The following is a 13,815-nucleotide window of genomic DNA, read 5'->3' on the forward strand; positions in this document are numbered from 1 at the left end:
GTGTCATGTGCCTTCATGTCTGTCTTTCTATTGCTTCCTACTCTGACTTTGGAGATTAAAAACATTGCCTCTAAATTGGAGATGTCTGACATTTAGACTTAGTGCACTATCTATGTCTTAGTGCACTATCTTTTTCTTTTTATTTTTTTTTTGTGTTTGATGCTAACTGCATTTTCAATATTTTTCTTCATTGTTTAAACTTCTGTTGAATACCAATATGGTATGTATACAAACATGAAAATGGTATATTCCTATCAGTGCATACTAATTTAAACATAGACTAAACAACTCTTTAGGAAAGAGTAAAAATAAATTATATGTAAGAGGAAAAGCTAGCATAAGCCTTATCACACTAAATACTGATAAAGGGATTTGTGTTTTAGGCTTGCAAAATATCACTATAATTCATAATTATAGTGCCCAAGAAATATGGAGAGATATAAAGTATTTGGAAAAGATTCAGAGGGGATTGTTATACTGAATTTGCAGAAAAGTAGGTAGAGGACTAATGTACAATAGCAATGGTATGTGGAGCATTAAGAGTAAGAAGACAGGGCTCACCTTAACTGCAGCTTATTGTGGAGGCATTTTTAAAGAAGAAAATAGTGTTAAAGATCAAAATTTGTAATTCCTTATTTTTAAAATATTTTTACAATTTTAAGTTTGATGGAGGGGGTGGTGAAGCTATTATACTTAAGCTTGCTGATAGAGGGACAGAAAATACAGGCATTTAACACCTTAAATATTTTTCTAGATCTTTATATCTGTAGTTGATTTGTTAAACTCTTGAGAAAGTATGGGGATCTCTATAAACTATTGATATGTTATCTATTGCCTTATTGGTTATTTAGTAAGTGTCTGCACTTCTTTACCTTTTCTCTTTATCCACTAAGCCAATAATAAGCCATGGTTATTTTGGCCCAGGCTTAGAAGAAGAAATACCATCAATAATTATAATAATATTTCCTGCTCATTAAATGCAGGTGGAATGTCTGTACACATTGCACCAAACTAAAGGCAGAACCATTTGCTCTGAAAGCTGTATTCAAACTTCTTCTGTGGTGATGTTGTCTCTGTCTGTGACTGAGACAAATTATACAGCAATTGTGTGAGACAATCTTTTGTCTTCATAGATAACTAAAATGTCTTTTACACATGAACAGATATTTTATTATCTTGTGCCTTTACACTTCAAATTAATGGTATAGTAAATTACAGTTGAATTCAAGTCAAAAATTCTATACAAGTACTCTTGAATGGCATCCATACTAATACCAAAGAGTTCGTCAGGATTTTTGTTATTGAAGTATATACTAAGAAAATGAACCCATGAGTGGGTCATTATTTTAAACACATTAAAGTGTTCCAACTTTAACATTTTTCTCTTCTGGACTGTGGTGTGTTATGAGAACTGGGTAATTTGGACTTATTAGATAGAGTCTTGCCCTATCATAGAACAAATTAAATAATAAAAAAGGCCATGAACATTTACAAATTGGTAGACAACCCAACCTATATGTTTTAAGAAGTTGAGGTTTAAAGGAATATTAGGTCAAAGTATTAGGTTCTCCAGAGAGATGAAAACAGTAGGATATCAATGTAGATAAAGATAGATTAATCAGAGCAGATTTATCAGGAGAACTGGCTCATATGATTATGGAGAAGTTATTGAGAAATCCCACAATATGCTATTTACAAGCTGGAGAACCAAGGAAGTCAAATTCTCAGAACCAGGGAAGTAGAGGGTTTAACACTTAGTTCAAGGTCAAAGGGCTGAGAATCCAGGATGATGCTGTTGGAAGTCCCAGGGTACAAAGGCTGGAACATCTGAATTTCCAATATATAAGTGCAATGTCCGCTCTAAGAGAGAGCTGTCTTTGATTACTGTCTTTTTGTTTGTCAGGGTCCAGCTGCTCTTGTGGTAGTCACTTAAGGGCAGACCTTCCCCACTCAGTCCATAGGCTCACACAGCAAACACCCACATACACACCCTCTCAGACACACCCGGAAATGATGCTTTCACAGCTTTCCATGCATCTCCTAAACCAGTCAAATTGACACCTAAATTAATCATCTCAGTCATTTTACTTGAAATGTCCGTGGATTAAAAACATTACTGAATGGAATTCTGTGTCTCCCAAGCCAGCATCAAGATTGGTTGGGATGAAGGCAGAGAGCACCGGGAAGGGTATGTGAGGAGGAGCACGACTGCTGTGGGAGATGATGTCACAGTCCCTCGAACTGGATTGGAATTCATGTCTGAACTAGGTCCTTCCTGTACAGGACAGCTGGAACACTGCCTTTTCTTACACTTTAAAAGGAAGCAATAGGGTTGGAGGTGTGAGCCCAGGGGTAAAGAGCCTGAATAGCCCGATTAAAGTAGTACTGGGTTTGATGCTTAGCACTAGAAAGAAAGAAAGAAAGAAAGAAAGAAAGAAAGAAAGAAAGAAAGAAAGAAAGAAAGAAAGAAAGAAAGAAAGAAAGATTAAAAAGCTATATGGCTCTAATATTTTGATAAAGACTCTTGTAAGCACACATCCATCAGGTACATATTTAGTGTTGATTTTATGTGAATGAGCAGCACTGAAAATTATGTGAAGTCAGATTTTGGTGTCATGAGGGCCCCTCTTAATGCCCACTACCCCTAGACAGTCACTAAGAAAATGTCCATACTGGGAGGAGGTAGGGGGAAATTTCCTCTGCTCTCTGAGGATTCTCTAATTGAGTTTATGAAACAAACTGAAAGTGGGCAAATTACCAGGAGAAAGGGATACAAATTTATAATGATAAAAAAAAAAAAGTCTGACATTTCCTAGAGGTAATTACAAAGGACAGAGAGGGGAATGGGGAGAGATAAGGGAAGTTAATCAGTTAACAGCAGGTCACAACCAAGAAAAAGTTGATCCACATTTTGGAATTTATGTTAAAACCTTGACTTAAAATCCCTGGTGGCCAACTTCCAGGTGCCACAATCTCCTGTTTATGTCTAAACACTCTGGACTACAAATTCCAACCAATCCAGCAGCAACAAGCACATCTCCTAATAGATTTCTTTTCCTATACCCAAACTTTCTCCCCTTCACAATTATCCTGCCTCTATTATCTGTAGCCAATGTAATTTCAACAAAAACAATTTATGCTTTCTTCCCCCATATTTTCTTTATATAAATGCTCTTGGCTTTTCAGTCTGGTGAATATTCCCATCTGCTAGATGGGTGCTAGAAAAATCCCCCATGGATAAAAAGGGAGAATTTAGTCTTGTGGGGTATACTTGTGATCTATAGTTAGTGGAATCCTCAGGTGCAGAACCTGTGGATACAGAGGGACAAATACATAAATACAAATATAAAATAAATCAGTAATCATTAAAGTGAAAGGATTTATTGCTTCGTTCGTGTATATTGCTTCATTTCCTTAACCCAAGCCACTTAATAGAAAAAAAACATTTAAAAATTATTTAGCACAATACAATGAGTAGACAGGAGCAACATGCCATCAATAAAGAAAAGATTCTAAGTGTGTTTATGAGACAGACAGAAGGTGAATTGATATTCATCCTACCAGAAATCTTACTTGATTTTTTTACAAGTCTAATGTATTTTTTTAACTTCCTTGGTTTATCCAATAGAAAAAAATAAACATGACCCATTATTGCTGTTTTAACTTTGCATATTTCTTATTTTAACATTTTTTTCCAACATCTATTCATTTGTATTTCCTTGAATTGTCTATTGATTTCTTTTTCCCTTTTAAAAATTGGAGTATTTGGGTTTTTCTTATTACTGCATCATTATAAAAGAGTAGGAATTATTTGCCCATCAATTATATTTGACTTTTTAAATATAGTTTCTTGCAGCTGCTTCCCAGTTTTCTATTTGCTTTTCAATTTTATTTGTGGAATTTGTATTTTCAGTTACTAAAACAGGAGAAACATTTTTGGACATTTATTGTACCATGTCTGGGGTTTTGAAAACACTTAAAATGATAAGGTGGTGAACCAATTCACAACTTCATGGTGGGAAAGCACATTCTAAATTCATGCTGTAAACAGTTACTATATCAAAAACCAGTGATTTCCAATAATATCATCTAAATTGTACAGAAAAATTAAGCTGATCATCTTCTCTTTCACCCTTTTTAATTGCATGACAATGTTCAGATTTTGAATATCCCATATATCATAAAGAAATAGATTTAACACTTTTAGATTTTTTTGGACCTTCAATTTGACAGTATCTTTCATTTTTTAAATGAATGCAATTATCTTTGGCTTTGAAGTGTGATAATTCACTCAAAACTGTACTTTGAAATTAAAGGCTTTTCAAGACAGTTGTGGGCAGCTGGCTGGTTAAAGTGGGATGTTGATATGAGGAATAACTTAATTTAACCATTATTGTTTGAAATATAGCACATAGATTATATTGTGCTTCTATGAGACGAGCTATAAAATGATTTACACTTTTTTAGGAAGTACTAAAGGTAATGTGAAAAATATATATGTTTTTCTGGACTTTGAAAAATTGTCTGCCAAAGAGGTGAGTTAGTTATATTCCTGGCCAGAGTATTAGTTGTTACAAAGTTTTGGGTAAATCAATTAAACAAACATTTTGTGTCTCAAATCTTTATTTGTAAGATAACCTGGAAAATATCATGTCAGTTTTATTTTTTGAAGAATGATAACTGGGAATATTTTTTACTGTATTCGCAATTTCTACATGTACATTAATTGGATTAGGTTTCTGCTGTTTGTATCTAAAATAATCCAGACTTCTTAAACTACAAACAGAATTTACTGTCTCACATATTTTATTCAGAATCTCATTAAGTGGCATTACAAATTAGTCTTTTACTTTATCTCCACTGTCTTTTTCTCTGTGTTGCCTTATTCTCAGAGAAGTGAGGCGGCCAGAATAGCTCCAAGCTTGTATCTAATCTGCTTGGTCATCTTGTGGAAACAGGAGACCTAACACTGTTAACTTTGAGGAAAACATTGCAGGAAAAGGCTCTGAGCCAGCTGTCTGTTGATAGAACCATCACTATGGCTAAAGGGATATGGTTACTTTGAATAGCCAAACCTAGACCTTCATCCATTTTTATTTCTGAAGCCAAGGAATGGCATCTTGTGGAGAGAATGGGTTCCCTAAGTAAAAGTTGAGGGGATGAGGTCAGAAGAGGAAAGAGATACTGAGTTAACAAGAGCACCAGGCTTTCTTGATAACCAGCAGGGATCATGTGTTTCTATTTCCCCTTCCATAAATTGATTAGGAAATTCATTAGGATATGTTGCCCAGGAGTAAAATTATATGAACATTTGCAGCACAGAATATGTAATTTACCTTTTCTAAAAGTCTCATTGAAATACTATTCCAGATAAACTCAGCATGCATCAATATTAGTACAAATAAGTGTTTATGTCATCTGCTAATGCAATAATCACAGGCTCCAGAAGCTCTGTATGAATGACAGGTGTGTGTTTGTGACTTTATTCACAACTCTGAAAACAGAATACCTTGAATCCTGGTGCCAAATCTAAGACCAGAATGAGAAAGATTGAACAGAATGTGTTACCTAGAATCTTCACTTGGATTATAATAGATGGAAAATTCATTACCTAGCTTTAAAAAGTGTCAGATAAAACACTTTTATTGGCCTTCATGTTTCAGAAATTGGAATTCCAATCTTAAAGAACTTTAGAACTTCAAATTTCTATATTACTTTTGGTGTTTAACTTTCCTTTCCCTCTTAAGTCAGTCTAATTTCTCCAAAGTAATTCCTCCCTAGTGAGGAGTCACTGAGCACCTGGCCTGAAAATCATTGATTCTGAGCATCATCTTTCCTTTCTGCTAATGGTGGTATTTGTATTGCATTAGAGGAACTCTGCATTATATATTGCATAGCCCAGATAATCTCCACATGTCCCCTGGTGATTGATGGATACAGTCAGTCACATCTGTTTGTCCCACATAAACCCACCAGCAATCTGATGTACAAAACAGAGTAGAGACTTCTGGGAATGAAGAGGGACATCTTTTTAGACTTTCTTTTAAAGACTATTATGTAGGTCATAACAGATCCCCAAGTTTACCAGTGTCTGAGATTTTATTTTGACAATGAAATTTGTTCTCAGAACATCCAGGGCACATTAACCCTTATTTATGGGACACATTATTACTTTAAATAACCATATAAAGACCCGGTTTTCTTGCATTTTTCCCAGTGATATTTGGATTTTATCTGTTTTTTTTTTCACCTCTATGCAGTAAAACTTCAAGTGAAGAGTAAATATTTCTCTTTCTATAATGAGGTCCACAGATTTTTGGAATCTAAATGATCCAGAGGAAAATCAATCATTCCAATTTAGTTTTAACAAGAACCACCTTTATTGCCTATTGATTTCCATCTTCACAATCAGCTTCACATAAAGAGGGGAGATTGGACTCCAACATGAGTCCTAACTCTGCTGTCTTCATGAGCTTCTGGAAAAATCTATACTGCACAACCTTATAAAAACATTATGTGGCTGGGGTAATGGCTCAGGGGTAGAGCACATGCCTCACACGTGCAAGGCCCTGGGTTTGATCTTTAGCACCGCATTTAAAAATAAATAAATAAAGTTTAAAAATATAAAACAAAAAAATTATGTAATAGGCCTTATATGAAGTGCTTTTCAACATGACCCTGGTCTTCTTTTTCAGTCACATGTCTTACACCTGTCCCATAGATACAATCCTTCAACCACCCTAAACATGTACTGCAACGTAACAATACCATATTTATTTCTTAGAGCAGAAATTTCTGAGAAGGGGAAAGAAACTTTCAATTTAGACATAAAATATAGATTGCATTTCAATGGACAAATGTCTCAATTTTTTTTTTCAAAAACTCCCAAGTAGCAGTACTATCTTCCATTTCATCTAAACCAGAGGGAAAATATTTCACAAATGAGATGACATTCCCAACCCCAGATGTCACTCATGGATCACAGCATCCTTTCTTCTGAGCTCAGATATCTTTTAAATATTGTGCTCATTTATCTGCTTCTTGACTGTGTTCCCCACTAGAATAAAAAGCAGATATATTTGATTTTTGTTATTCATAGCCTATCTCCAGGATTTAGAATGTTGCCTCACATGTATAGTAGGTACTCAATAAAAATCTTACTGAATGAATGTACTTTAGTATCCTTCATAGCCAGGAACAGTATACTGTCCAGGACTCTCAATTAATTGGAATTCAAGAAGAAATCTATATTCCAGCTGCATTTGCCACTTATCATAGGCTGCTGTTTCACTGTCATGAATAGATCCTATCTCCCCATTACTAGACACCTAATAGAGTTCCATAGATAAATAATGTTAATCCTGAGTGAATTTTTAAAAAGAAAGGGAGTAGTTCACCATGAATCAGGCCAACAACTATTAGTTAATATGTTCCCAGTAGTGGCTATGTAATGTGTCAACTTGCCTGGGTTGATTTCTTTTTCTATAGGTTTCTGATTTGGGTGAACCAAATGTAAGATTTGGAGGGAGGAAGTGCAGCAGAACTATTCAATGGCAAACATACATTGGTGTCTGTCTGCCAGCTTCCTCACTGGCACCAGGCAGATGCTAAAATTGTACTGGTTCCAACCTTCCCTGGGTCCTCCTTAAGCTCACTGAACTATTGGGCTAGATGTACATATTTAACTTTGAGACCAAGGGCCCTAAATTTTGTATGACACACAATTTCAGGGTGACAGCCACTAGGAACTGACACAGGATTTGATTTGTCCTACCGATTTCCAGCTCTTACTTGGGGTTCCAGCTTATTCTTGTTCTCCTCCAGTCTGCATCTGTCTTTTCCCAACTACCTGCCTTTTGGATGTCAAATCCCATCATTTGAATACCAGCATTAGTGTTAACAGACAATAATTTTACAGAGATTGCTTAGCCAGTTCCCACAATTGGCTAAGGCCAAATCCTTGTGCAACTATCTATTATCTTTATCATCATAATCACGATCATTTATCTATTTACTCCACTTGAACTCTAAGGGAGACACCTACTAAATTCTAGGAGCTGAGTCAACCACCTTTATCTGCAGTGTTTTCAACAGCACTACATGTTACAGTTATCCCTTTGTTTCAGAAGATTCAAAACCACATATGCCTGATTTCCCAAATCTGCTATCTTTTCATCTCCCTACAGTATTATAAGACTCAAAATTCCCTCAAAATATTTATAAAATAGAACAATGATGCATCAAAAATCATATTAACATGATGCCACTGGCTCCTGCCAAAGCATTTTACATATTGAAGCACATTAAAAAAAAAAAGATGATGGAAAACAAAACACAAACAGCAGACTGTTTCTCCTCACTGAGGTCCATCTAGGAACTTTTCCAATGTGAACTTTGAGAACTTGGATGGGTTTTGGTTGAAACACCAATTTTAACATCAGCCTGGGCTCATAAAACTGAATGTGGGGTCTATACGATCTTCCCAGATGATATAAAACAAACAACAGCTCAAATTAAATAACTCTACTGTTTACACTTGTAGCATGACTTTTAACCTGAGGGACCACTACTTGATTTTCAGGATGTACTTATCCGAATCGTCACTTCAAAATTGAAACAAACCCTGTTTTGAAGCAATGGCCTAAAATTGATGGCAAATAAAACATTGTAATTTTTTTTTGCAATTTGTTCCCCCTCTCCCTATATCCCCATCCTACATTATAGTACTCTATTGAAAAAAATCAACGGGAAAGTGCATATAAAGAGTTTAAGATCTTGCCTGGAACATAGATTTAACAAATACTAGTCAATACTATATTCATATTAGTTATTAGATCCTGCCATTAATTTGTGGCAGCTGGTATGAGACTTCTCTTACTCTCAACCAAACAGGTTTTGCATCCCAAAGACCCAGCATGGTTTCTATTTTCTTTTTTTTATTATTGGTTGTTCAAAACATTACAAAGCTTTTGATATATCATATTTCATACATTTGATTCAAGTGGGTTATGAACTCCCATTTTTACCCCGTATACAGATTGCAGAATCACATCGGTTACACATCCACATTTTTACATATTGCCATACTAGTGACTGTTGTATTCTGCTACATTTCCTATCCTCTACTATCGCCCTCCCCTCCCCTCCCATCTTCTCTCTCTACCCCATCTACTGTAATTCATTTCTCTCCCTTGTTTTTTTTCCCTTTCCCCTCACATCCTCTTATATGTAATTTTGTATAACAATGAGAGTCTCCTTCCATTTCCATGCAATTTCCCTTCTCTCTCCCTTTCCCTCCCACCTCTTGTCCCTGTTTAATGTTAATCTTTTTCTCATGCTCTTCCTCCCTGCTCTGTTCTTAGTTGCTCTCCTTATATCAAGGAAGATGTTTGGCTTTTGTTTTTTAGGGATTGGCTAGCTTCACTTAGCATAATCTGCTCTAATGCCATCCATTTCCCTGCAAATGCCATGATTTTGTCATTTTTTAGTGCTGAGTAATACTCCATTGTGTATAAATGCCACATTTTTAAAATCCATTCATCTATTGAAGGGCATCTAGGTTGGTTCCACAGTCTAGCTATTGTGAATTGTGCTGCTTCATACTACTGAGAATGATTTGTCTTCCACCATATGAGGTATACTCCATGTGGCCGGCAGAGGGAGCAAAGGTTTTCTTTATAAAAGCCTCCACGTGGTAAAATGAAGATAAAGTGCCAATTTGAGGGGGTGGGTATGCATCACACAGACTAGCTTCACCTAGAACCAATGTTGTGGACTTCCAATTAAGGAATAAGTAAAAATGATGTTTGTCCTTTCTTTGCAATTTTATTGGCCAATGTCTCCTCTCTGTATTAAATTATAGAAAATCTCTATTTGCCATGATGTTGTTCATTGCTTCCATCAGCAAATGACTCCAGTTTACAGTAACTAGATAATTTATTCACATAGTTCTTACCTCATTCACACAGAAATTTATACAATCTTGCCTGGAGTGATGGAGGCAATTACATCTATAATCTCAAAGACTTGAGAGACTGAGGCAAGAGGATCAAGTTCAAAACCAGCCTCAACCACTTGTGAAACCCTTAATGTAGTGAGACCTTGTCTCAAAAAAATTTGCTGGAATGTAGCTCTCAATGGGCAGAGCATCCATGGGTTAAATCTCAAGTAACATGGGGGGAAAAAATCCTATCTGTGCAGTTGAAAATGAGTCATGCTTCCAGGAGAAGAAAGGAAGATGAAGAAAAATAATAAAAGAGTGTGGAAATTAGGGAGGTTTTGATATATCTTTTAGATTCCAGTTTGAAGGCAGCTCTAAAATGATGCTAACAAGCCATTTAATTATCTGACTTCTCATTAGTGATAATTCATTAGCAAGCCAATATTATGCATGCCTGTTAATCACCTCCTGGATGTGGCTCCCTCTGGAGGATCACAAAATGAGATTTTTAATTTTTCAAAACAGCTTTCACTCTTCCCCCCTGGATTTTCTTAACTCCTTATGCTTCTCAAAGTGAGTTGACACACATAACTACGTTTAGTTCCCATATGTGGTCCTAAAAGTCCAGTTCATTTTCATGAGTCTTCCATCGTCCACAGATAGTAAGGGGAGATGAGGCGCATGAGGTCACTGAGTATAATGAAATCAGAATATAGGGTCATGATTCCCCATACTATGATTTCAATGTGTTCTCCCAAAAGTTTATATGTTAGAAACTTGACTCATGGAATCATATGTTGATTGTATTTGGATGGCAGGTTTTTGAGAGGAAATGAGGGTTAGATAAGGTCCTAGGTGATTGGGGCTCCTGAGTTGGGATTTGTAAAAATAGGAAGAGACACTTGAGCTGGCATGCTCCTGCCACCTCACCAAGCCATGTGATGCCTTTTGCCCTGTCATGATACTGTAAGAAGGTTGCATCTCCTTCTGCTACTGGCCTCTCAGCATCCCACCCTAGGCCAAGCTCTTCATTAGCCACACAACCTGACTCTTTTTTCCCATGTGACATTCAGACACAGCCTTTACACTTGATTACATGAGATGCTGGGAGAGGAGCAAGTAGAGGTTAATAACTCTGGCAACAGAGATGAACTCATCAACCCAAGCAGGAAAAAGGGAAGTAAACAGACACATGTCTCATAAGGTAATCCTGGTATGTTTTCTCTAAGAAGCATTACACTATCACATACTGGCTAACATGCATTCTGATTGGTTAATGTCTTTGCCATGGGGTTGGTTACAAAATTTTTTTGAACCTTTATTTTATTCATTTATTTATATTCGGTGGCTGAGAATTGAACCCAGTGCCTCACACATGTGAGGCAAGCACTCTACCACGGAGCCACAACCCCAGCCCTGGTTACAAATGTTGAATGTCACCTTTGCTGTTGGCTGAGGCTTTTGAGAGGAAAACTATTCTGAAAATCATTGAGGAGATAGGAGTCCAATCCTGTCCCTGTCATTCTTTATTCGAGAGGCTTCTGATGAGTCATTTATGAAGGTGAGGATTAGGTAACTCCTGAAGTTTAATCCACATCCAAAGCAACATTTCTCTGTTATGTATTCACTGAATATAAAGGCACAGGTACTGTGGATTATTATGGTGGTCACTCACAATGGAGAGTCACTGAGGACCCCTCAGGGGAAGACTTGTATGTTCAGTCCATCCACTGAATAGATGTCCTGGGTGGCAGGCACTGAAGTCACTGCTGGGGACATAACAATGAGCAAAAGCATCCATGGACCTAACTTTCAGCAATTTCAGAAGCTGGTGGGGAGACTGATGTTCAAAAACAGGTCAGGGGCTTTGAAGTCAAACAGATGTGGCTTCGAAGTCCTGGCCTGCCCTTGGCTGTCACTTAGATACTAGCATCACAATGCATCTGCACGGTGATGGTTCCATGTGGTTTGGGGAATAAGGCACTGTAGATGCTCATTTCCACCTGGCAGAGAAAATCTGTGAGCTAGGAATTTTCATTACATCTCTTCCTCATGGGAAGAATCACCCATTAGCTCTAGTAAGTTGGTAATTGTGTTATGCCTCCAAGCGGGGAAGAAGTAAGCTAAATGCATTCCTGACTTATGGGTTTATTAACATCTGAGTACCTTTCTAGACTAGTATTTAGAGCAAGAGAAAGATCAGGAGAAAGGAAGTCTGCGTTTATGAATAGATGGTGGGAGCAGGTCGGAAGAGAGATGTGATCGGATGGCTAATGAACAAATGTCCTCTTAAATATATATGAACCAGCCATATTTACTATGTGACAAAACAACTTGCCCACTTCTACCTTTCCATTATGGCAGTTCTTAACCAAACTGTTCATTGCTCCAATGCTAAATTGTGCCAGCAGCCCCAGAATTTGGAGAACCTATGATTGAATGGGTTGGAGAAATAAAATAAGGAATGGAACATGTCTGGTCCACCCTCTTCTCAGGAAATCAAAGGGGCAGGAGAACAGAAATGCAGACAAAAAGACAAGAAAGAGGCAAATATTTTGCATTCTCTCAACACACAGAAAGATGGGGGAGGGAATAATGTCTAATGATAAAATAGCAAGAACACGGAGCTGGGATCCTAAAGAAGGATTTTGTTTTTGTTTTCCAAGGTGTTTGGAAAAGGCCTAAAGAAACAGAGCCAGGGGATACATAAATGTATGAGGATGAAAGTTGAAGATTAGCAGGAGCTCAGACAGGAGATGAGTCACTCTGATTTTCCCCCCACCCCCTCCACCTTGCAGAAGCACATCTGCACTCTGCTGTGATTGCAGTGTACCAGTGGTCCACATCCTTTGTCTTGATGCACCTTTGGAGAGAAACCTTCCATGAATGTAACCTGGCTTTATTCTTTCTCAGCTGGTCATGAGTGACTACTCTGCCATGTGGTCACAGGGGTGAACTGAAGACAGGAACTCATCTAACAGTGATGGTTCATATGAAATCAGAGCTACCCACTTTGTGTAGCTTACTTGTACTCTGAGATATGTCACTTGTATATTAAGATTGACAGGGCTCATAATGATGTGTAATACTTAAGTGGTCTAATTTCCAGCCTCTACCTTATATCCATCATATTATGCTCTCTCCCTCTTTCTTTCTTTCTTTCTTTTTTTTTTTTTTTGGCAGGGAGAATTCTTTATTCATTGGCTTCCCCCACAGCTATGTCCAGATTTTTCTTTTGCTCTTTATTCTGCCACCAATTCTTTATTTTCTAAAAGCTTCCAGAAGCCATTCTAGCATATGTTTTTTTTTTAAAGAGAGAGTGAGAGGGGGGGGGGGGGAGAGAGAGAGAGAGAGAGAGAGAGAGAGAGAGAGAGAGAGAGAGAGAGAATTTTAATTTAATATTTATTTTTTAGTTTTCGGCGGACACAACATCTTTGTATGTGGTGCTGAGGATCGAACCCGGGCCGCACGCATGCCAGGTGAGCGCGCTACCGCTTGAGCCACATCCCCAGCCCTCTAGCATATGTTAGCAACACCATTTAGGATCCTTATAGGAATTAAATCCAATTTCATAGGAGAGTGTTCATACATAAGTAATTTCTCCATTATCTATCATCTATGTTCCTCCTTCATGGACCAGAATCCAGCCCCACTATTGCTCTCCTTGTTCTTGATACATTTTAGTTATCTCCTACAGCTCCCTCAAGGTTTAATCTCTTTTTTTTTTTTTCGGAAGAGAAAAAAAAGAGATTAATCCTTGAGGGAGCTGTAGGAGATAACTAATATGTATAGACTGAACACTTCCTTGGCCATTATTATGTAATAATGTGACCTTTATTCTTGGTGTGATGGCCAAGAAGATAGGTGTATATAGA

This window comes from Spermophilus citellus, assembly GCF_964194105.1.
Source record: "Spermophilus citellus genome assembly, chromosome: 15".
Taxonomy (NCBI): Eukaryota; Metazoa; Chordata; class Mammalia; order Rodentia; family Sciuridae; genus Spermophilus; species Spermophilus citellus.